This window comes from Catharus ustulatus, chromosome 12, assembly GCF_009819885.2.
Source record: "Catharus ustulatus isolate bCatUst1 chromosome 12, bCatUst1.pri.v2, whole genome shotgun sequence".
Classification (NCBI taxonomy): domain Eukaryota; kingdom Metazoa; phylum Chordata; class Aves; order Passeriformes; family Turdidae; genus Catharus; species Catharus ustulatus.
In genome coordinates this window covers 13,144,238-13,166,666 of record NC_046232.1, presented here as the reverse complement: position 1 = coordinate 13,166,666, position 22,429 = coordinate 13,144,238, and the positions used below count along the sequence as shown (strand labels likewise).

The window sequence follows — 22,429 nt, the reverse complement described above, 5'->3', positions numbered from 1 at the left end:
AGGAATTTAAGGAGATTACAGGAACAAATTGTCAGGAGAAAAGAAAGCTAAAGACAACGTTTCTGATCCCTACACAAATAAGGAAACAAGACTTTCTTTACACAGAGTATCATCTCCTTACCAAATCCAACAGAAAAAAATCTGCTAGACTGCCAGTGTTATTTCCTTCACTGCTATTAATTTAAAAAATGCTGCAGGCATGCATGTTTTGCAGACACTTGCTTTAAGATACAAATTGTTGTCCAAATGCAAATAGGAAAGTACAATATTTTTTTTTCCTGGGAGATGGAAAATCACTTGGAAAATTCTTCTGCACTGTGTCCAAAATAACAGCAAAGCATTTGTGCACTTCAGTGTCCCAAGGCAGTGTTCTGAGAACGATGCCAACCATCATTGATTTCCATTTCAGAAAGATTCCTTTAAAATGTGTTTTGGTTTGAACAACCAAAAGCAGGCATAAATTATTTCTTTTCTCAACATTCCCATGCCCATTTTCTGACACCTATCCACATAAAAGCTTTATCTTTGGTGGGTGGGTAGTAGGGAATGCAGAAAATCCCAGGTTAGTACAAGAAGGGTGGGGTGTTTATTGAGCATGTGTGTGTTGTCTGACAGTGTCTAACACTGCCCTGCCCACACAGGCTGTCACTTCAGCATCACCTCACAAGGGTGGGTTTCAAGACCACGACAAGTTCAGCTGGCTCAGAGTTAGACCTGGGATTACCCCTTTGTGACATTAAAATGTCAATAATGTATGCACCAACCTTGCCAAATCTCTCTCTGTCCTCTGCTTAGAAAGCGTTGACTCCACAAAACCTCCTTTTAGATGCCAAATTCATTTATTTCAATTCCTGTGCTGGAATCAGCTCCCAAACAGGCTCCACAGCAGCTTGCTACAGCTCCTGCTTCCAGCTGGCCAAGCTTCCAAGTGCACTAGAAAGGTTCATACGTTCCTGGAGATGAAAAGTTTCTCTTTACTTCATTCACCTGAAAAAATGGCTCTCAAAGCTGTGCCAGAGCTATTTCCAGCAAGGTTCATGCTGATGTGTTCCTGTTATTACTGTGGCACAGCACATATCATGGCCATAACTGCAGATGGGGTAGGGAACTTCAATAAAAAGTATTACCTCCAATGTGGCAGGGTTATTATTATGTTTCCAAGACAGCAAGAAAGCAAGGTTGTGCATCTTTAGAAGTTCCTTCTTGTCAGCCAAGACAGAGTAATACACTGCCTATGAGCTCTAGACCATTTCAGAAAACCAAGTAAGTCTAAATCACTAAATCAGAGTTCATAAAAAACCTCGGCCTAGGCTGCTGCTGCTGTGGTTCCCTTACACAGCCAGTGTGTGCCTTTCAGTGTTAAACTATAACTCCTGTGAATTTTAACTAGAATTCACTGTGGTTCTCTGCTGCCAAACTGCCCAGGGAAGTCACTGCAACACACAGAAATGGTTTGGAGGGCAGTAGGCTTAAATACACACTTAAACTTTGAATATGTGGGGCCAAGTTGCTATGACAGCAATGGTAACTGCAGGGTAAGGGTGAGACTGATCCCTTGTATTTGCAATGTGCAGGGTGCCACACATGCAGCATGTCCAGACATTTGAAACCCAGGCAAGCATCACAGGAGAGTTTGTTTGTGATCAGCAGGACACTTCAGTGCTAACCAAAAGGAAAAAACAGCCTAGCAGTCAGCTGAGGTGTTTCCTTGTGGATGGTGGCTGATTAACATCACCTGAAAGCATCACATCACTTTTAAAGCAAGGTCGCAGGTGCAGGGGAAGCAGAGAGCACATTTAGCTCAGTCTCTGCTGTGTTTAATCTGTGCCTCCCTTGCCCATGGGCAGGGAGCAGTGCTTCTAAGGTGCTGTTCCTTCAGGTCTGCAGGCTCAGGGAAGGAAAGTCAGAGTGTTAAAAACAAAATAGAGGGATAGAAAAGCTCCTTGTTTTCATAAGAAACTTAGTGTTTTGTCTTCATAGTGTAGACAAATCTACAAAAATCTTGTGTTGTTTGTGGGCTCCCAAGTCCTTCTTAGCAGCCATTCTTAGTGAGCAGCTGGTGGAAAGGCCAAAGATGAACCCCAAGGCTTGCATCTGTGTGTATTTGTACACAATTATAAATTAAATGCCCTCTCTGTGTTTTACTGCTACTCAACCTCTTTCTCTCACAGACAGGGATGGTTTCTGTGCAGGTTGTGCTTCCTAGCAGCTCCATAGTGTCCTTTTAAGCCAATCCCAGTGTCACAGGGCAGTTTTGGACACACAAAGTGACATTCCCTGGCAGGTTGCTGTACAAGTGTGTCCAGAGAGCTTGGAATGATCAGCCCATGATCAGAGCCCTTCCTTGTTGAAACCTTGGGCTGCCTGGTCAGGACAGACAGTGTACCCAGCTGGGACCTGCTGCTTTTGCTTCGCAACAGAGACACAAAATGCCTCAGCACTAAGTATTGCTTAGGGAAAATTACTGTGGAATATATGCTGCTTGCATTTTCCTTCTAGATCTTGATTTATTTGGGGTGTTTTGGGTTTTGCTTCTTTCAGAGAATCTGCTTCATTTGTATGCATTTATTATTCCTCACCAAAATCTCGGCTTTACAAGGATTATATGAAGGAAATGCTTTCAATATAAAAAAGAGACATGCATTCCCCTGCTAGTTTTCTCTACATTTGGAGATCTAAGGATGTCCAAAAGGCTTTTAAAACCAAATCCCAAGGTATGGAGTATTACACAAAACACCCTCCCTAGGTGCAGTATTTTTTCATAAGAAAAGTTAGTCCATCTACTTTAGTTCTATCTGTAACCAAATTTTATTTGTGCCTGTATTATGCATTCTTTCCTCTTCTAAAATATTATTTCCTTTGTTCCGCACATAATTTTAAATCAAGACAATATTAAAAAACCAAGAGGATGGAACAAAACTTCATTGTCTATAACAGCCCAGCTATGAATGTTTAATGTGTGTGGGACTTAGACAAATAAAGGCCCTGGGGAGAGCTGGGTGTTTGCCCAGGAGGGGCTGCAAACCATGGCCAGGGTTTGCAAGGTCACGAGCTCCTGCACCTCTTTTTTTTCTGCAGCATAAACATCACCAAAAATGCTCCCAAGACACCTTCCATAAAAGTCTTTCAGGTACTGCTGCAGAGTCAGTGGGAGCCTCCTCATTGCCTTCCATGGATACGGGATCAAGATCCAAAGCAGAAGGCAGCTGGGGAAAATCTCCTTCACAGCTGCAATTCTGAGTTTGTTTTGGTTTTTTTTTTTTTCCCTTGCTATTACCAACCTGTTCCTATTCTCCAGGCAATTCTTAAGAGAGCTCATTACTAGATGTGGCAGAAGGAAAATGATATGGAGTGAAAGCAGGTGTTTCCAAACAGGAGAATCTGCTTCTTCCCAGAAGATGCCCATAGTGAGCAGGGAGATGGGAACTGTCAGGGCTGTAATGGTGTGACAGAGTCTGAATGGCAGAGGATATAATGCAAGTCATCTTCAGTGTGCTGACCAAATATAGCACATGAAAAGAGTAAGGAGAGATATTTCTGAATACTTTTGCAGTACTGAACAAGAATTGGATCAGCTTTACTTGGGTATTTCCTTTCTGGCTGCCTTTTGCTTGCAACTTGCAAAAACTGCAGTGATGATACAGTGAACTCAGAGGCAGAATATAATCCAGAAAACATTTTCTGGTGGTTTGCTGATGCAGATGGTAGGAAAGCTCTCCATTTTTCTTCCTGGGAAACATTTCTGCTGGCTGTAAGACACAAAGATGGTCATGTAATGTTGTAAAGAAATAAAAATGAAACAGAAGAAAGTAATGTTTTGTAAAGTTGTGATTCTCAATATAGGGATCATCTAAATTTCAACCTTGTGTGATTTTCATATATAGTGATGCTTTTGAAGCTCTGCTGAGGTTACTGTGCAAGGATATAAAATTCTTTATTCTAAAATGCTCTCATATGCTTGAAGATGAAAGCTTTGAAGCATAAATCCTTAAAAGTACCCCAAAATGGAAGACAAAATGAATGCAATATTTATTTTTTCAGAGTTCAGTCTTTTTGGTTTGGTTACTTTGAATTTCTTGACTTTGGGCAATTATGACATCATTATTTGGAGTTCTAATAATGGGAGAGACTTTCCTGACAAGATCTTACTGACAAAAATTGGCTCTCTCTGTGCTGGTAGCTGAGGTTTCCCTTCTTTTCATTCTCACGATTTTTCATAGTCTCTGATATGGCTTTTGGCTCCTGGCTCTCACCAGGCTTTTTAAAAAAATCACTTCCCTGGAAGTGTTCAAGATTGGATGAAGCTCTGAGCACCCTGTGAAGGTTCCTTCCCATGGCAGGGAGCTGGAATGAGATGAGCTTTAAGGCCCTTCCAACCCAAACCACTCTGTGATTGTTTAATTTATCTCCTCCCATCTAAACTGGTGAAAATCAAAACAATTCTGCAATATATGGTGTCACATTGTTATTTGGTAAGAAGTTGTAGATATATTGGTGATGTTGAAAAAGGGAGTGGGAGCTTGAGTTTGATTTTGGAAACAAAATTGGATGGGTGACATCAGCTGCCTTGGACCAGTTTATAAGACAAACTAAATGTGTGAAGCAGCAAATTCTCCAGTAATCAAGAAATCAGTCAGATGGGACAGGGAAAGAAATGGAAGGCTTTTCCACCAGGTAGTTTGGATTTGCTTGGCAATGTGATTCTTTACAGCCATCAACACTGATTGAAAGTCTAAAGCAAAGCCTTGAAGGAAAACCTGTGATTTATGATAAAAAGAAATAAATCATTCCCTACTTCTACCAGAAGAAATGTGAGCATCTGTGCTTTCAGCAGCCTTCTGTCTCATTTCCTCATCTCTCCCTCTGAACAAAGTCCTGACTGGCACTGGGGGATACGATGTGCTCCTGTCTAGGAATCTCTCTGGATGAGTACTGTGAGTTCTGAGCATCCATGGATGGGATCCCCAGAGGCTTAGTGTCCCCAGGGCTGGATGAAACAGATCTGAAACTCAAATGCTAAAATAATGCTGAGAAGAGGTGTGTGTGTCTCTGCAGCCATCGTTCAAGCAAACCCTTGTTTAGGTCACATGCTGTTTCCTTTGTATTTGTGTCCAAAAGGAAAGAAAAGATCATTAAAAAAGATCTTCTTTGGACTCATGAAGATTCAGAGCTGAGCACGTGGCCTTTGGAGTTTCTGCCAGATGTTTCAGTGAAAATCAGATCCTGATTTGCAGTTTGTTGCTCGTGACAAAGTTTGTTAGAACACAGACTTCCACAGACTTATTTTAAAGTTCAATGTCCTGAATAACCCTCCAAAAAGCCAGATGCCAGAATTCTTGCCTAAAGCTTTAAGGATTAGATGCAAGAGGTGATGGAATCGTGGGAATTCTTCTGCACCTTCTGAAGGTCGCCCTGCCTTACCAGGTGCACTTTGAAGAAACTTTGCCAAACACAGCATGTGATCCTCCTAATTCTGCCTGGGTTTTGTGTGCAGATCCACACCTTTTGAGCAGCACTTGGGAAAGGCAGGTGCATCAGTTTTGCTCCTGTTTTAAATGACAGCTCAGGCTGCAGGCTTTAGGAAGTACTCAATCTTAGTCCTTTAATCCTCCTTGAATGCCACTGCACTGCTGCTTTACTCACAGTAGGTTCTGTGGTTTGTGTGGGTGTGGAAAGTGAGGAGAGTCACTGTGGCAAATGAAGTATCCTAAATTGTAGCTATTACAGAGTATTAAGTAATTGCCCTTGGAAGGAAGTGATAGTAGAAAATAATAGCATCTTTATTTTGTTGCTGAAAATGGACTGGCTAAGCATATATCTGAAAATCCCAATTAAACTCAATCTTGATGCTCACAGCAGATAAATATAATGAAGATTCTAAGAGATTTTATTTCATAAATATGAATAAAATGATTACTATGCAGCATATCTAAGTAGTTGACGCCATCAGAAAGTCTACCCTTGAAAAACAAGAAAGGAAGAAAATGTCCTTTATTCTGTAGTCAGAAAGGAAGTATTGACTATTTATGTGGCACATTTTGGACGTCACTAGCTGTAAGATGTATTTCTTTACAAACATGACAGTTCTACTAAGCGTGGTACAAAAATTCCCCGCTCTTGTACGAACACAGCTGAACTTATCTCTTTGAGAATGTGCTGAATGTTGTCTTTTAATGTGACATCCTCTGCGCCATTGGTTCCTGGTGCAACAATGACACACACTTTCACTGGGCTTTGAAATTATGCAGCATGTTTATCCACCCACTGGATATTCTTTTATCCAGTTTTGTACTGGAAGTTTTGCCTCTGGTACTGAAGTGACATCGTATTCTCGCTGTCAGGGGAAGCTGTCCGTGCTTCCACATGTCAAAACCTGGTAGAAATACAGTGATGCAAATTAAAGTAGCTCAGGTGACTACAAATGTTGAGCAGCTACTCTTCATTAATTAAATTGACTTGCAGCTCATTACTGGCAATGTAGGACAGCATTAGTAAACTTCCCTTTGCATGTTTCTCTCTCAGGTTGTAAAGCAATAAAGTGAACTTGACTCCTGAGGGAAGGCTCCTGCCAGGGTCACTTACAGACAAGATGAGGTGAAAACATTTGTTTATTAATATGCTTATTCTAGACTGAGAAATTAGATTTTATACCTAATGTTCTCCATTTTACATTTGACATGAACAACAATATTTGGCAAATAATTCTGAGGTTCCAGTTCAGGAAACACATTTTGATTAAAGACTCAGAATTGCATGAAAGCATAAAACCAGACATAATCTTTCTTTACTCTTGTGATTCTCATTATGAATCCAGTGACTTTCCAACATCAAATTCTTTCTTTGCATTTCTTTCCCTCCCCTGTTTTGTACCTCAGAGGAAATAATGTGAAAACAGTAGCTTGTTAAATTACCAGAGTTAGTTTACCTGGAAATATCTGATGATAAAGACATCAAAACTGCGTGTTCTGAGCACAATTTAGTTACAGGTAAAACCCCTGCTCTTTCCTCATGACAGATACACCAACACTAGCTTTATAATGCTCAGTCAGAGATATCTTACAATAAATTCTCATATCTTCCAAGTTTGCTACTGGCTTTGCTGGAAATCTCAATGGAGAAAACGGAGGCAGATGAGGCACACACGGATTGTGAACCCGTGACGGGAAGAATTGCACTGATCTTAGGTTCAGGTCCTTAAATGAGAGCAACTATAGCACCTATCTGAGGCTCATTAGCAGAAGGGGAGAAGTGGGGATTGGAGAGAAAGGGGGGAAGAGAGCAGATCAGATTCAGACGTGATCCACCCTCCTTGTAGATTTGTCCATCTTCGAAGTTGCACAGCTAACGAAGAATAATTATCACTGATTAATTTTGTATTATCTGAGCAATTGCCACTCAATAGCACCATATGTCACAAGGCTTCTCTTAGGTGAAAAGGAGAAAATTCTCTGGACTGCAGTGCCAGAGGAAATCTCTCTTTTCAGCACCTGAGCATTAATCTCAAGGAGAAAACTCCAAGACACGCATGTTACATGCGAGTGAAAAGGTGCCATAACTTCCAGGGTATTTTTTATCAGCTGTGCCTGGGACTAAACAGTACACACATCTTCAGCAGCATCTCTGCAAAAACTCTTTTAGAAGAAGCTGAACTTTATTTGCTTAATTTTTGAGAATCATCCCTTCAAATTAGTGACGCTACAAATTTTTCTCAAAGCTAAAATGACAGATATATCAGAGGGATATTTATTTCTTCATTATGTGAATATTTTACTGAAGAACTAAATAAACACCAACTTGTAAACAAATATTGAGTGGGAAAACCAAAGAATGGTTTTGTTAGTGCTCCTTTACAAGAGACGTATTTATTATTGACATTTGACTGAGCAGCAAAACCAGAATCCCTAACTTTTGGCAGTTGCTCTCTTTAAAAAATTTGCAAACATTGCCTTAAAGAGTTAAACGTGTGTGAAGCCCAAAATGGCAGAGAGGCTGAAGGCAGGCAGTTATCCTAAAGCCAGAGCTCACAAGTCCCTGAGGAAGCTGTACCAAGAAACCAGAGGAATGAAGCTTGGTATTAGTTTCTAAGTAATAGAACAAAAACTGCATGGTTAAATTTGCTTTAAATGCTGCACAGGTCTTTCCAAAGGCCTGCAATTACTGCCCAAATGCTAATTTTGCAAACACTTTCAAACTATGTAAAAATCCCTCTCTATACAAAGCAAACTTTAACTCATGCTTTCCCTCTCCTACTCAGTACAAACAGAAAGCTGCTGCTGCAGAGTACAGAAACAGAACATCAGAATCTGAAGAAAGCCACAGGGATGCTATGATAAAGTAGCTTACAAACACTTATCTACCAAAAAAGCATCTGCAATTCCAGACCACCGTGAAGAATTTAGCACAAACTAGAAATTAGCCACATCTGCTGAAGTGAAATAGAAGTATTACCCACCATCAGGGCACTCACTCACTCACATAGTTTTAATTTACAATTCATCATTACCCAAAGGCACAGCCTCTGTAAATCCAGCATCACAGTACCTAGTACAGAAAATAGTTTTCACCAATCACAGGAAACATGCTGCATGATTAAGGAGAACACAACTGCTGACATTAAGTTATCAGGCACAGAAATGAGCCCCCCCAAAGCCAGCAGCCCTAGTTCAGCACAGGACATGGAGCAAGCACTGCCCTGCAACACCCCCACAGCACACAGAGCACACAGAGCACAGCACACAGAGCACAGCACAGCACACCGTCCCTGCCGCTGCAAACCCACTCCATCCCTCCGCTCCATCCAGCCACAGCCCCACAGCCCTGCAGCCCTGCCCGTGCTCCGGGCTGGAGGATGTGTTCCCTCCCGGCAGAGGCTGCAAAGGCTCCGGAGAGCCCGGGGAAGCGGAGCCTGCTGCAATCCCCAGCACTTACTGCATTGCTCTCAGCGGAGCCGGAGGGGCTGCTCCTGCCGGGCACACATGGCTCAGGGCTCCTGTTCTGCACAATCCAGCTCCAAAGTCTCTGTCTGGGCGGGGGAGCTGCCCCTGCTCGCCACCGGGGCTCTCTGGCTGCAGTGCCTGCTCACCCTATCCATTGCCTCTGGTGTATGCTAAGTAAGCAATCCCCTGGGTCTTCACAGGGGAAGGATGAAGAGTCACAGCTTAGGAGAGCAGATAAGGTGTTCTGCCGAGAGCCTCTGTGCTTCCATGGCATTTTAAAGGCAAAGGGGCTGGGGATGCTTCATCTGGCTCACAGCTCTGGGTCGTGCAAGTTGTCGAATTCTGCAACTTGCAGTGCAGTTCTCAGCCAAACACTGATTCAGATGTTTCAGAGAGAGCTCAAGTTAACAATAGAAATTCAAGCCAATGCATTTTTAAATGTTGAGGAGCGCACTCTGCCAATTGAACTACATCTTCTGTTTTTCAGGAGTGCAAGTGACGGGGAGGGGTTTCCAGCTCTGAAATGCTCTGTACCAGCCCTGCTGGATACAGTCAAAAAGTAGTGGCCTGAAAGCTCATGGATTAACATCTCAGATTTAACAGCTGCCAGCACTGCTCTTGAAGGAGGGACTGTCACCCTTGTCCTCTGTCTGCAGAGCGCCTGTCACTCATGGGGGCTCCTGCGTGCAGATGGGGCACAATTAATGAGCAGGAATCATAAAAAAAGCAGAAAGACACACAGTGCCACTAATTTCTCGTTAGGGACCCTGATTTTTGGCTGTACTGGGATGTTTGACTCAGTGCCTTTGGAAGCTGTGGGAATTGCACTGGCTGTCCCCAAAACCTGCTGGAGGGAGGTGCACAGATGAACAGATTTGTGAAGCTGAACCATCCCCTGCTCCAACCCTGACCTTCAAAGGGGCTCTCAGGAGAAAAGCCCCATTTTATGGCCATGCTTACCTGCTACCCAGGCCTCCTGCAAATGCTAATTGTGCCTAACCATGTGTGGCAAGTCCGTGAAAGCAAATACATTGCAGTCCTGTGGGCAAAAATGGGGATGTTTTCTCCACATAGGCACCCCCAAGAGATGACAGAGCAATCATTAATGAACATTTCCTATGACCAGGTGCTGTGAGAGGTGTTGATTCACTCATCCTCCAGGACTCCTGGGCAGGGATTTTCTCTGCCACTGATGGGGGCATTAAGCTATCACAAGAAGAGCAGCAGCTTTTTGTTGGTGAGGGAAGGTTTTGACCCCCTCAGCAAAGGCTTTGAGCATCCCCAGGGGCTGATTATCCTTTCAGATAGCACAGGGAAATCCCAGCCAACACAACAGCGTGGCTAATAAATTTTTCAACATTATTAATTGGATTCTTTAGAAAAAGGGCAGTCAAGGACAGGCATCTAGAAAGAGCCCATTTCCCCTTTGAAAAGTGTTTTATTAGCTGGACTTCCATTTCTTCTGGAATTTCTACATAAATGCAGCTTTCTATGATACCTGTCAGCATCATTGGTCCTGTACCTATTGTTTTCTGTGCTATAATTTCTGCCTGTGAAAATGCCAAAAATACTAAATCCTCCTGGCTGACAGATGTTGCTGGGAAGGTGCTGCTTTGCACTTCCACAAAAACAACACCTCTGAGGAGAGGGGAACCAGCACATATCCATGTCAGTGGATTCCTGTGAAAGGAGAAGACAGTTCTGTAGTAGCACAACTGACCTTTTTTCTCACTCTTGTGCTCACAACTGTGTTTAGCACCTCAAGGTAACAAATTTGTTGAGTCATAGAAAGCAAAAACCAACAAAGCTGCCTTGAATTTTAAGTTTGTTTTGTATAGTAATTATGTATTATGTGTGTGTCTTGACTTTTAAAATGCAGACGAGGCACAGTCCCTGTCCCAGGGTGTATCCAGTCAAGTCAGACAAAATGATGCAGATGAAACAACCAGGATTGCCAGGTGACAGCCTTGTTGCAAGCAAAGCAGGAAAACCTGGATGGATCTGGAAGCTGCAGTATTGGTAGCAGAAACAATTAACTCACACTGAAGGTTCTCAGCCTTTATAGGACCCTGTAGAAAAGTGCTCCAATTTTCCTTTTCATTCCTGCCTCACCCTTTTGGAGTATATTGATCCTTTGAGTAAACCCCATTTTATTTCCTTGGTTGGGGGATAAGCTCTGATGGATTTTTTTGAAGTATGAGTTGGAAAAAAAATCAAGTCAGCACCATAATTAGGTGTGGATCTCAACATTCCAGGAAACACCAGCCCTGGCCATGGGAAGATAAGTAGTTATTCTAACAAGCATAACAATCTCATGTTCTGGAGCTGTGGTGAGGGAGAGTATGGATTTCAGTGGATCATTTCCCTTTGGTTTTCTGGGCTCCTTGCCCCAGTTCAATATCACAGGAACTCTGCTGTGCTAACACATCACTTCACTTTCTGTTGGTAACAGTATTTTACACCCTGAAAACAAAGAACCAGGCTCCTGATTTACTGGAGAGAGGCACAAAGGATGACAGCATGGACTCAAAGCCTCTAGGAGACATTGAAAACCTAAAAGCACCGTTATGCTCTTGCCCAAAAACCCTTCAAAACAAAAAGAAACACAAAACTGTCTTTGCAACAATTTCAATAAAAAGCAAATATGCTGTAAAGTAACTCTCCCATTTAAGGACAGACCAATAAATAGCCTGGAAGTGTGGGGCTGTCAGGTTGTTGTTGTGTAGGGAGGTACCAGTGACTAAGAGGCAGTGTTGCACAAGATGATTTAACTGAGGAGCTTTTCCAAGCCAGCTGGAGAGTATATTGTATTTGCAAACTGCAATAAAGAAGAATTGGATTTTAACCTTCCTGCTAGAGAAAAATAAAGGGTTTATAATTGACTCTGGATGTGTAATATTGAAGAGAGCCATATAGTGCAGAGTGCTTGTCCATGAGAAAAATAAAACAGTTCAGGTATGGATTTACATTTGTTGTAAATTTATTTATTTATTTGTCACAAATATATAAATATTTATACAGCAACAGTATAGCTGTGTCAAGAACAGGCTGTGTATGCTTAAAAAAATTTGGGAGCAGTCTGAATTAGGGTTCCAGGTTAATTGTGGCTGCATGGAACAGCCCTGGGAATATCCTGGGATAACCTGTGGTAGTTACTGTACAGCAGGGGGAAGAGCATGGCCTGCAGGGTGGGAAGCTGAGCTGCAGGCCAATGTCTGCAGGAAGATCACCCTGCCACTCCTCTTTCAGCTGACCAAAAGAAAAATGGGGAGAAAGACACAGAGCAAAGGCTGCTCAAGTCACTTGAGCCTTCAGAGGACTCAGAACACAGCTCCAGGTTACAAAAAGCCAAGGGTGTCCTGTGCCTCCTTCAAAGCCAGGCAAAAGACCATCCTCTTTCCTTAGATATTTAAATGAACTGTGTAACTCAAATTTGACATATTCTCTTGGTTCATCATCTTTCAGCTGCCTCAGTGGTCATCTGCTCATTGCAACCTAGAGAAACCAAGGACTAGAATCAAAACTTCCTTACTACACATCTTGTGTCTATCAGCAATTGGAGGAAAATTTGCCTGGTATTGTGTCCCAGAAGAAAAATAGTTATAAAAAATAGACATTTACACATTAGTCAACAACAACATTAGTATCTTTTATGTGTGAGACTAGATTTGCATCCACATTGAATTAACTTGCCACAGTAAAATTGTGTTTAATGTGTGAGAGGAACACTGTTTCCCACTTTTAGTAGTGATGATCTGTATTTCATTATTCCAGAATAATTTAATCTAAGATGAATGACAAACACCCTAATTTTCAACATAAGCTACAAACTAATAATTTAGGAATCTACTTATTTTAGATTAATTTTCCTGAATATGTCTACACAGTGAGACCCTGTAAAAGTGAATGCATGGGAATTATGCTTGTCTCCTCCAGCAGGACATCCCCAAACCTTTCTTAAACTGATTTAATTGTATTCCATTTGAGATATTACAGTTCTTGAAGATGAGGAGAAAAAGGAACTGAGTATTTAGCCAGCAAAGCATCTCATCTGAATTAGAGACGTGCTTTCTAATTTAATGGGACACTTAACTGTGGGCATCAATATCTTAATTGGCTTATATTTTTCTCTTAAATTAGCAGATTCCATACTCTTCTATAACCTGTTCTAGCTCTTCTTCTTTACTTTCTCTGGGTGCTCTTACTCTCATTGTACAAATAAAACACATTATTTAATTCACAGCTTTTCATCCATAATGTTTTTCAGTTAAACCCATGAGTTCAACTTTATTCTCCTTACTCTTTCTATACAGTTGTTCTCTCTCAGGTCAAGAATTAGGAGAAATCCTCTTGTAACACAAATTCAGGTATGCCCCCAGTAAAACTGAAAGTGGGATCATGGAATTTGAACCCAATCTACTGGAATATTTAAGATCAATTTACATACATTGTAGTCTCTGTGCCCAAATGCATTAGATCCTTCACAGCTGATGAGAAGGCAGGTCCAGCCCTAAGAAATCCTTCAGTTTGGTGAGGATTTGTGCTCTGAGAGCCATGGGAAGCTGTGGTTTTGTATTTCAGGATGAGAGGGAAAAGAGCAGAATGCAGATGATGTGCACAGAGAGGTATGCAGACAGCCCTGAGATCAGAGAATGTCTCTGCTCCAAACACAGCTTGCATTTGGGTCTTGCCACTGGAATTTTTGGGGAGCTGACTCTGCAGCTCATGTGCTCGTTTTGGAGGTGGTTTTGGCTGGAAAAGAGACAGTCACAGGCTGAAGGGTGGTTATGTGGTGCAGGTTTGATTTTGCCAACGTGGTGAGGAGAACTTGAGGCAAGAGAATGGAGCTGAGAGCCCTGAACAGCAGATGAGGAGAGGGCTGGGGGTCTGCAGGAGGGTGGTTTAGCTCTTGGACAAGCTGAAATAAAAAGGAAAGTCAGGCCTGGAGTGTGGGAACAAACTGCAGCTATCCCAGACTATGCCAGGACAGGCTGGAAATTCCTGATACAGGTCATGGGATGAAGCCAGGACAGGCCACTGGTCTCTTACTGTTCTTCTGTGATAGTTATTCACTGCAGTGAGAGACAATGGAGATTCTTTCCCTTTTGAACAGCATTAATTCTACCTATCAAGCTTCTTCTGGTGTTGAAAATTCTGAGGAATAAAACAAATTATTTTATGTAGCCAGCCCCCAAAAGCCACCAAGAGAATAAAAATTTAATGGTATCTTCTGAAATTTTTTTTTAATCTTTCTCCTGTGTCTTTGGGGAAATGCATGATCTGATGAGCTCCTTATCTGTGCATCTTTATTCTTATTCTCCTCAGAACTGAAGTCAAACATTCAAAAGCCTGGGTCAAAAGAATTGCAATAGCAGAGAAAGCAATCTGGCTGAAAATGAAGGAGTTAGCACAGTGGGTTTTTCATACAGCCAGCTCCTACAAAGAGAAAGGGGAGTGCAGTGCCTGTGCTGTCCCATTAATGTTCTCCTGACTTAATTTAATCAGGAGCTGGGATGTGAGAGGAGGTCTGACGGTCCAAAATGCTCTCTGAAGCTGTCTGACATGGCTGATGGGTGTCTTGTGCCAGTAATGCTTTGAAGAATCTACTAAATATTTATATATTATATATATATAATTACGATATTATATAATTACAATATTGTATAATATATCTATATCTATTTTATATAATATGTGAGTTACATTCAGGGGCCAGTGTTGATCTAGAGCAGAACTGGATTGCTCCTGTCTCTACAGTCTGTGGTGTGGGGCTGAGAGTGCTGAGTAGAGTTAATGAGCCCTCATGAAAGCAGAGAGCTCCTGCTGCTTTGCAAAAAAATGTGCTCAGTCTTTCAGTGGAACAGTCAAAATGAGTGTGGCTCCTGCTCTGGGAGGTTGGTGACCTGAGACTTGATGTTACAGTGATGGGAAGGACTTGTCTGTCATCTCAGATGGCGTCTGTGGGCAGACACTGACTATCAGAATTTGTTTCAACATGAATTTTAGCTTATTAACTAATGTCTGGATACATCAAGTAGTTAATAGTTGGGTGTGAATTTGTTTTTAGTGCTTTGTATTAAGCAACAACCAACTTAAAACTTGTGAATTAAGATGTCTAGGGAGCAAACCTAAATCAAAAAATAATTACAGCAAGTTAGACCTTCTTAAGAGATGGGAAGAATCTCAAACCAAAAATAGGTTATTAAAGGATGGATCATAAGACTGTGGGTAATAGGGTCATCCATTACACCAGGCTCCCTTCAAGTGTTTGCCACTGTCCATGGCCTGTATGCCTTGGAACAGCATGCAGGTAAAAAGTGCATCATATCTGGAATGTATGTCACAGATGAGGAATAACAGCTATGAACAGCTCATTCAGCCGGGCATAATTTTCAGATTATGTTGTTATTACTCAGCATCACAAGACATTTATGACTGGGAGAACCAAAATGAAAATATGGACTTGGAACACAAAGCAGTTCATCATGCCAAATGCAAGTTGTTTGTTTTTTTGGATTTTTTTTCTAGAGAGCAAGTCATGCATTCCTGCCATGGGCACTTTGGGGTTTCTGTGCAGGAGTCAGGCATCTTGATGCAGTTCAGAGAACTGCAGGGAAAAAACCTTCCAGCAGAAACCTTCCAGTATGTCCTATTGTCAAAATCTGAAAACCTAGGATCCAAATGGAGAAACCATAAATCCCAAAGTGACTGGTTGTTTTGGACTGCCCTTCAGGGGATGGGATGCTCCTCTGGCAGTGGAATGAAGCCAGGAACTGGCTGAGAGGTGATGGGCTTTGGGTGTGACATGGCTCTGTTTTGCTGTTTCTTCTGCAGAGCATTTTTTCATCCTCTAAAAGGCAGCACTCAGTGCTCCCAGCTTTTTTCATTAGACAAAATAATTTTCCAGGCTCATCCCCTGTGATTTCCAAGGGGTGCAGTAAAACAGTATGCCAAGCCCAATTTAGATAAGAACTATTATCTCTGAGGTTTTCCAGCTGATGTGCTTGGTAAGATCCTTAAATTGCACCTGTGGGCTCATTATGCAGCCACACCACAAACCTCACTGTGGGCCTGAGATGAAGCTGCATGAACAGGATTTTTATTTCACTCTTATACCCATTATGTATTAGTCTGTTCTGTAAGGCAGTGCTTGATTTGGCACAAATGATCAGCTCTGATTAGAGCTGCAGATGTACAAGGCAGTGCAAAGTAACCTCTACATCTTGATTTACCTACTACCTGTATTTCCTTTTAAAACATTACAGCCTTAAAAATTACCAGGCAGTGCAGGGGAAAGCTGCATTAAGATAACAAGGCATTCTCTGAGAAATGCTGCTCGTTCATTAGGACTTCATTCACTGCACTGTCATAGCAAAAGATGTAAGAAAACTTTCAGTTATTAGTTCAAATAAAATCAGCTCAGCTTGGGAACAAAATAAATCAACCTCAGGCCTCAGGCGTATGACAAACAACAATTCCAGTTGAGACCTCCATTTCTTTCCGATGAGATTGTCAAACATTATTAAAAAATCATGAACACAATTTTTTTCTGTAAACAAAGAACACTTCATTATAATATCTGCCAGCTGATCTTCTATGCCAGCATATATCAGCAATGAAAATTAAATGCCTTTTCCTTGAAAAATGAAACAGAAAATAAAATTAACTGAATGTAGGTTTTTCTACATACTTAAAAAGTTCTGGTTATATTGCCTGTGTATTTATTCTGTTGCAACCATCTTTTTAAATCAAAATAAATCTCCATCTCTCTTTTCTGTTCTAGAAAAGAAGCTCTACTCCAGTAAAACTCAGCTCAATTATAGCAGTTCATTACAGCAAACAAAAAACTCAGCTCCCCAGAGAAAAATAACATTAAGGATGACAAGTTGTTTGCTGTTTTATGACCAAGTGTCTGTGAATGGCTCAGTACTGAACAAATGTCTTTTAATTTTTGCTCATATTGGAATTATCTGTCCTTTACTAAAATAGCTGTTAGATCTCTGCCCAAGCTGAAAGACCAGAAAACAAACCTAGATCTCAGCCTTGTTATTGTAATACAATGTCTTTTAGGCTTTGGAACTTCTAGTTTTTTAGTGACCTGAACTCTTTTTCCACATTTGAAAATAAAAGTGATGGTTGTTATCTATTTAGTGCTGCTAAATATTTCAGTATAATGAAAATACAGAGTCCAGAAAATCTGAGTCCTATCTCAGTTAGTGTGAGCCTGTCTGCACCACCATTCCAATGTGACAGATGGAAATCTTCATGGGAATCCCTTCACAGACTTTCCCATTCACTATTCAGCTAAAAAGGGAATCAGAGCTTGTTCTGACCTCTCCAGAGGAGCCTTTCCCATTGATAATAATAACTTTTCTTTTTTTCTGCTACTCATCCCACACTGATGGATTTGTTTCATCATCTGCCAGGGAGAAGAGAATGAATTCCTGTCAATGAGTCCCATTGTCTAGGATAATCTGAAGGATTAACAGGACAGACTTAAGGGCATCCCAAAATCTGTTTCCACATCCTATCCCAAATGTTTCTCAAGAGAAGCCTTCAAAGGCTGGAAGAGGACTTTCCCTGCCACCAGTGCACAGAAATGGTTCTGAAACTCCAAATGCTGCAGTTCTCATCCATCTCCTTTGTGCTGAGACAGCCCAGCTCACCAAACACCTGAGGCTTGCAGCTGTACCAGTGCCAGGGGTTCAGTGCTGCACCTCCTGGGGCCAGAGGTGAGCAAGGCCTGGCTGTGTGGGAGCCAAACTTCATTCCTTCTCCAGCAGGAGAGTCAGGCTCCATCCCTGCACACACTGCTGTGCTCACACCTTCACACTGCTCACCCACTCAGGGGGTGAACACTGACATCCCTCTTGGAACAAGGTGTTCTCCAGAAGCTCAGGGATGTGTGCCTGTTTACAAACACCAGCATGCTGAATGCCTTTCCTGCATTGCAAAGGAACATTTCCTAACCCTGCAATGGGATATTGCACTTTACCTAGCAGTTGGATGCTTTGGCTGGGTGGATTTTGTAGTGGCTCCAAAAGTTTCTTACAAAGTGCCACAAAAGTCCTGCTGCTGCAATTCCACCTCAGTGCTAAATTTGGAGAAAAGTGTTACCCTTGCACCAAGTGTGAAAAGAGCCCAGGCATTAGTGGAAGTTGACTCCAGATGGATCCAGGCTACTTAAGGAAGAATTTGTCTCAGGGTCACCCTTAGCAGGGGCTGGGGACACAGTCAAGGTTTCCAAAGACACAAAAGATTTTAACACAGTGTTGTGTGGACCTGGACAGGGTGGGATCAATGCCAGTTGGTGCAGCTTTATCTCCTCTTTCATGTGCAGCTTTATCTCCTCTTTCATTTGCACTGCAGCTTTCTGTAGTATCGTATCAGGGGTGCTCACTCCACAAGCTGGCTGATAAATGACAGCTGATTAATTTGATATACATATTGATTGAGGCTAAATTTTTACAGAAACAATGGGAATAGATTTATAAGTTACTTTTCCTCTTCCAGGTATTGATGCTCATTTCCTTAGCTTTTAAGTGTATGCTGTCTTACTTGTAACTAGCAGAAGTGGGGAATTAAGCAAACAAGATGCAGTGTCTTCTGTTTTGTGCATTGCTCTACCCACAGTGTATTTTTAGGAAGTCTTGAAAAATATTTTCCATTTTCTCCTAGGAGTTCCCACCACTTTTTAAAAGGAATACAAACAAATTAAGAAACCTCAGGGTATATTGCAAAAACATTGTTTGCATAAAATACTTCACAAACAGAAGTGGTATGAAAATACAAGGTGGAGGGGAGGAGAGAAGAAAGATAAGGAAACAGAAGTGCTGGAAAACTAAAAAATATTAAACAAAGGGACAATTTTAGCAAGTGAATGTACAAAGCATGAAAGACCTGGTTGCTAGGAATTTTTGGAAGGAAGATCCTTGTTCATACAACACCTCAGGTGGCGACTCACCTACTCCCTCACCTCCCTATCCATGTGAACAGCTGAGAAAACCTGCAAGGGAGAGCAAATTCAGCAGTGTCTGCAGCACAGAAGCCTTTCCCACTGCTGACCTAACCTAAAAATCTGGGAACTGTTAGTATGACGTTCCAGATAGCTAATCCTAACTCCTGTGGTTTGGAGAAGCAGGGGAATTAAGTGTACTGCTTTCATGAAGAGTTTACGTGCTTCAGCCTGTGCATGTGAAGATTATTTATAGAGGTAAATCCAAGAAAGCTGTTTAGTCTGGGAGAAGATGGAAAGCAATGGGCAGCAAAACAGTGATGGAGACAAGATACCTGGGGTAAACAACTTCAAGGGAGTTAAAATAACAATAATTCAATAATCAGTTGGGAAAATGCTGTTTTCCAGGCCCCAGGCAGTTACACAGCTGGCTTGCCAAGTCTGAGAGCCTGGAGATAAAAAGAATATGGATGGTAAAAGGATTGTGTTGGAACAAAAAAGGGAGGAGTGAGTTGTGAGTAGCTGCCTGGGGAGGAGAGGAAGAGTCTGAAACAGCAAGGGAATGCAGCTGAGCCCAGAGATGAACAGGCAGGGAAAATGTGGGCTGAAACCTCACTCCTGCAGAGAACTTTCTCAGCAGCAGGTGGAAGTAAGTCCTAGCACACCTTGGGAACACAGCAACCAGAAATACCTGATTACCACAGGGACTTGCACTGATAACCAGGGGTTGGGTAGAGTTTGATTTTCAGTGGAAGAGAAAAAAGTAAAAGTGGACTTTGGAGTTGAAATTCCCTTGTTGTTTGGAATTCACCCTGTTGTGCTAATATTTCACTGAGCTAGCAAAATGTTCTTTTCACATGGTGGAGAAATTTCTTGTCTACTGAAAAGGATCTGTAGAGACCTAATATCTTTGTTCATTGAGGAATTTTCATCAACCACCACATGCTGGCTGAGGTGCAGTTGTAACTGCTGTTTCTATTCATTATTAGAAAATTTCTAATTTCTAATTTCTCCAGATTAGAAAAATCTTCAAGATACACTGAAATTAAGTAAAACAATATATTTCATTGAAACTGTCTAGGAAAAGAGTGCCTTTAAGTTGAACCTCTCTGGATAATGCATTTTGTTTGAACATGACTGTGACACACTTTGTTTTCCTGTACCTGTTTTCTCTTTTCTCCTTTTTTCCTTCTTCTAACACTGCTCCTATGCCAAGACAGGCCACACTCAGCCCTTTGGTAAATTGTGACCATCCCCATGCAGCACTTCCCTGCAGTCAGTGTCACGTCTCCAGCTTCATCTCCTGGCAATTGTATTCAGAAGCAATAAGGTTTTCTACTGAACACAAAAGCTTGTTGAGACAACAGCATGTAAGTACAAGCACTGTCTGTGTGGGATGGGAGTTTATGTTTGGAATGACTCTTTTATCTTTGAAGCCTTGAAAACCTTAATAAATATTTTGGAAGCTGTTTCCCTGACTGGGGTTTGTTTGGGATTTTTTTTTGAAATCCCATCATGCCTGCCTCCCACCCCATCCCACAGATTTGTGTTGTCTGTCTGCTGTGGCTTGTCAGCCAAGCTTCAGGCTCCATGGATTGTCATTATCTTCATGTTTCAATGAGCTGGACACTACATGCTACAAAAATATTTGCCATAAAACAATAATAACAGCTCATCCAAGTGGTATTCACTTAAGTATTGAGTTATTGCTTTTAAATTTGGAATTTCTTGTTCAGATCTCCAGGAAAATATTATGTTTTCTGAGAGAAATTCCTCTGCAGTAACAGCCATAGCCCACAGCAGAACAGGGGGAATTAGGCAGTGACTTCCACATTATGCTGCTAACCTGTGTCAAATGATGAGCATTTTATATTGAGTATTTGATGAATATTGGAATAAACATTGCATTTTTATGGGTGTTTAAGATTCTGCCAGTGGAGACCTTGTGAATGGCCCAGTTTGCTGTGCAGCTGCCCACAGGCCCTTTTGGGGTATCTGAGTCCATTCCCCTTCTCCTCCATGAAATGGATGTTGTGTTAGAGGCAAACACCTGCCCCAGCTTGTTCTCCATTTCTAGATCCACCCATGGATTAATGCTAGCATGGAATATTGAGCAGTGCAGGAGCTTGGGATTTTCCATCTCTGTAGAAAACTAGTTTAATGTTTTCCCTGAATGTAAAACTACGCAGCTCGTGCAGCAGGGGATTATAAAGTCTATCAGAAATCCTGTGCCACTGAGTTCTCAGAGCAATGCATCGTCCTTGTTCATCTTCCTCCTCAGAATTAACATCCACCTGAGCAACTCTGCATCTTGGCTAAGAGCCAAGCATGTTCTCAGCCCAAGGCAGGGAAAGGAGGGCTCCAAGACTGCTCCCAAGAAACTGCCATCACAGTGGAGGCATTGACAGCCTCCTGAAGCCCAGGGGAAGGCCAGGTTTTAAATCATCACAGATTTACAGCTTTGATTTGTTACTCAACAGGATCCTCGCTGGAAGCAACATGGGCATGGAAGAAGTGAGCCTTGGAGTGTGACTGATGAAAAGAGATGGAATTAATGGTTGTGGCTCTGCACAGTGCCCAGAGAGAGCCTTCTGTGGCTGGGGAGTCACCTGTGACTTTGGTACCCCACACTCAAACGCCCAGAGGCAGCCCTGGGGCTCAGGGATTTCCCATGGAGACAGATGTTTGTGCAGGGGCTGCAAACGTGGGAATGTCTCTGCAGGTCAAGGGTGTGGAAACTGAGAGCAGCACATCTGCTTACAGGGCAGCTCACTGTGTTCTATCAGTACTGATTTCCAGGATTCCTGCAGCAATTTTGCTTTGGTTCCAGCTCTTGACCCTTTCTCACAAATTCTCTTGCTTTTTTCCTACTCTTGTTCTGCAAACCAGGACCCAGCATTGTGTTTCATTTTCAAATGCAGTGAATTGTCCAAACTCACCACCTTCTTCCTTGGGAAAAAGGGAATTACAAATAAATAATGAAGCATTCTTAATCATCAAGAATGCTCAGCAACTCTGGCTGATGTTATCAGGAATCTTCCCATTGACACTGCTATCATTTACAGCTGGATAAAGGACAGGAAGTTATTCGTTATAGATAAATATACATTTTTTTTAAATCTGTGCTTTGTTGAAAAATGACATAGAACATGAGATAAAGGTTAAGTAATTACCTGAATTGATAAAATAATGGCAATATGCTTAAATAGGTAGAATGAGTTATCAAGAACTTCAAAACAGCTTGCTGAAGATATTTAAGATCCTCAATACATTCAAAAATTTAATTCTAGATTTTTGGCAAGAGGAATCTTATATTGTCCAGGAGACAGCACATGATCAATTTTCATGTTTCTTTGCCTCACTAATCATATCACTTTGATATGTATGAAACAAAAATGTCTTCATTTTGATCTCTAATTTTACAGCAGGACAGAGGGAAGGCTGTCCTATGGAAACCTGCTCCCATGAAATTCTGAAATATCACACAGTTATCTAATAATACACACAGTCACTGAATATCAAGGTAAAATTGTATTTT

General features: G+C 41.7%; 1 protein-coding gene across 2 annotated transcripts in view; it reads right to left on the bottom strand.

The window, feature by feature from the left end:
- CTXND1 (cortexin domain containing 1) overlaps positions 1-9,443 on the bottom strand; it is a 35,426-nt gene extending 25,983 nt beyond the window's left edge. Inside the window, exons 1-2 of one of the 2 annotated variants that reach the window (XM_033070853.2) lie at positions 8,929-9,443; positions 765-953 (exon numbers count right to left, since the gene is read on the bottom strand). The gene's annotated coding sequence lies outside the window, so the exon portion shown is untranslated. The remainder of the gene's footprint in view (positions 1-764; positions 954-8,928) is intronic. The other variant, XM_033070852.2, reaches the window with a different exon arrangement.
- Between the last annotated feature and the right edge of the window lie 12,986 nt (positions 9,444-22,429).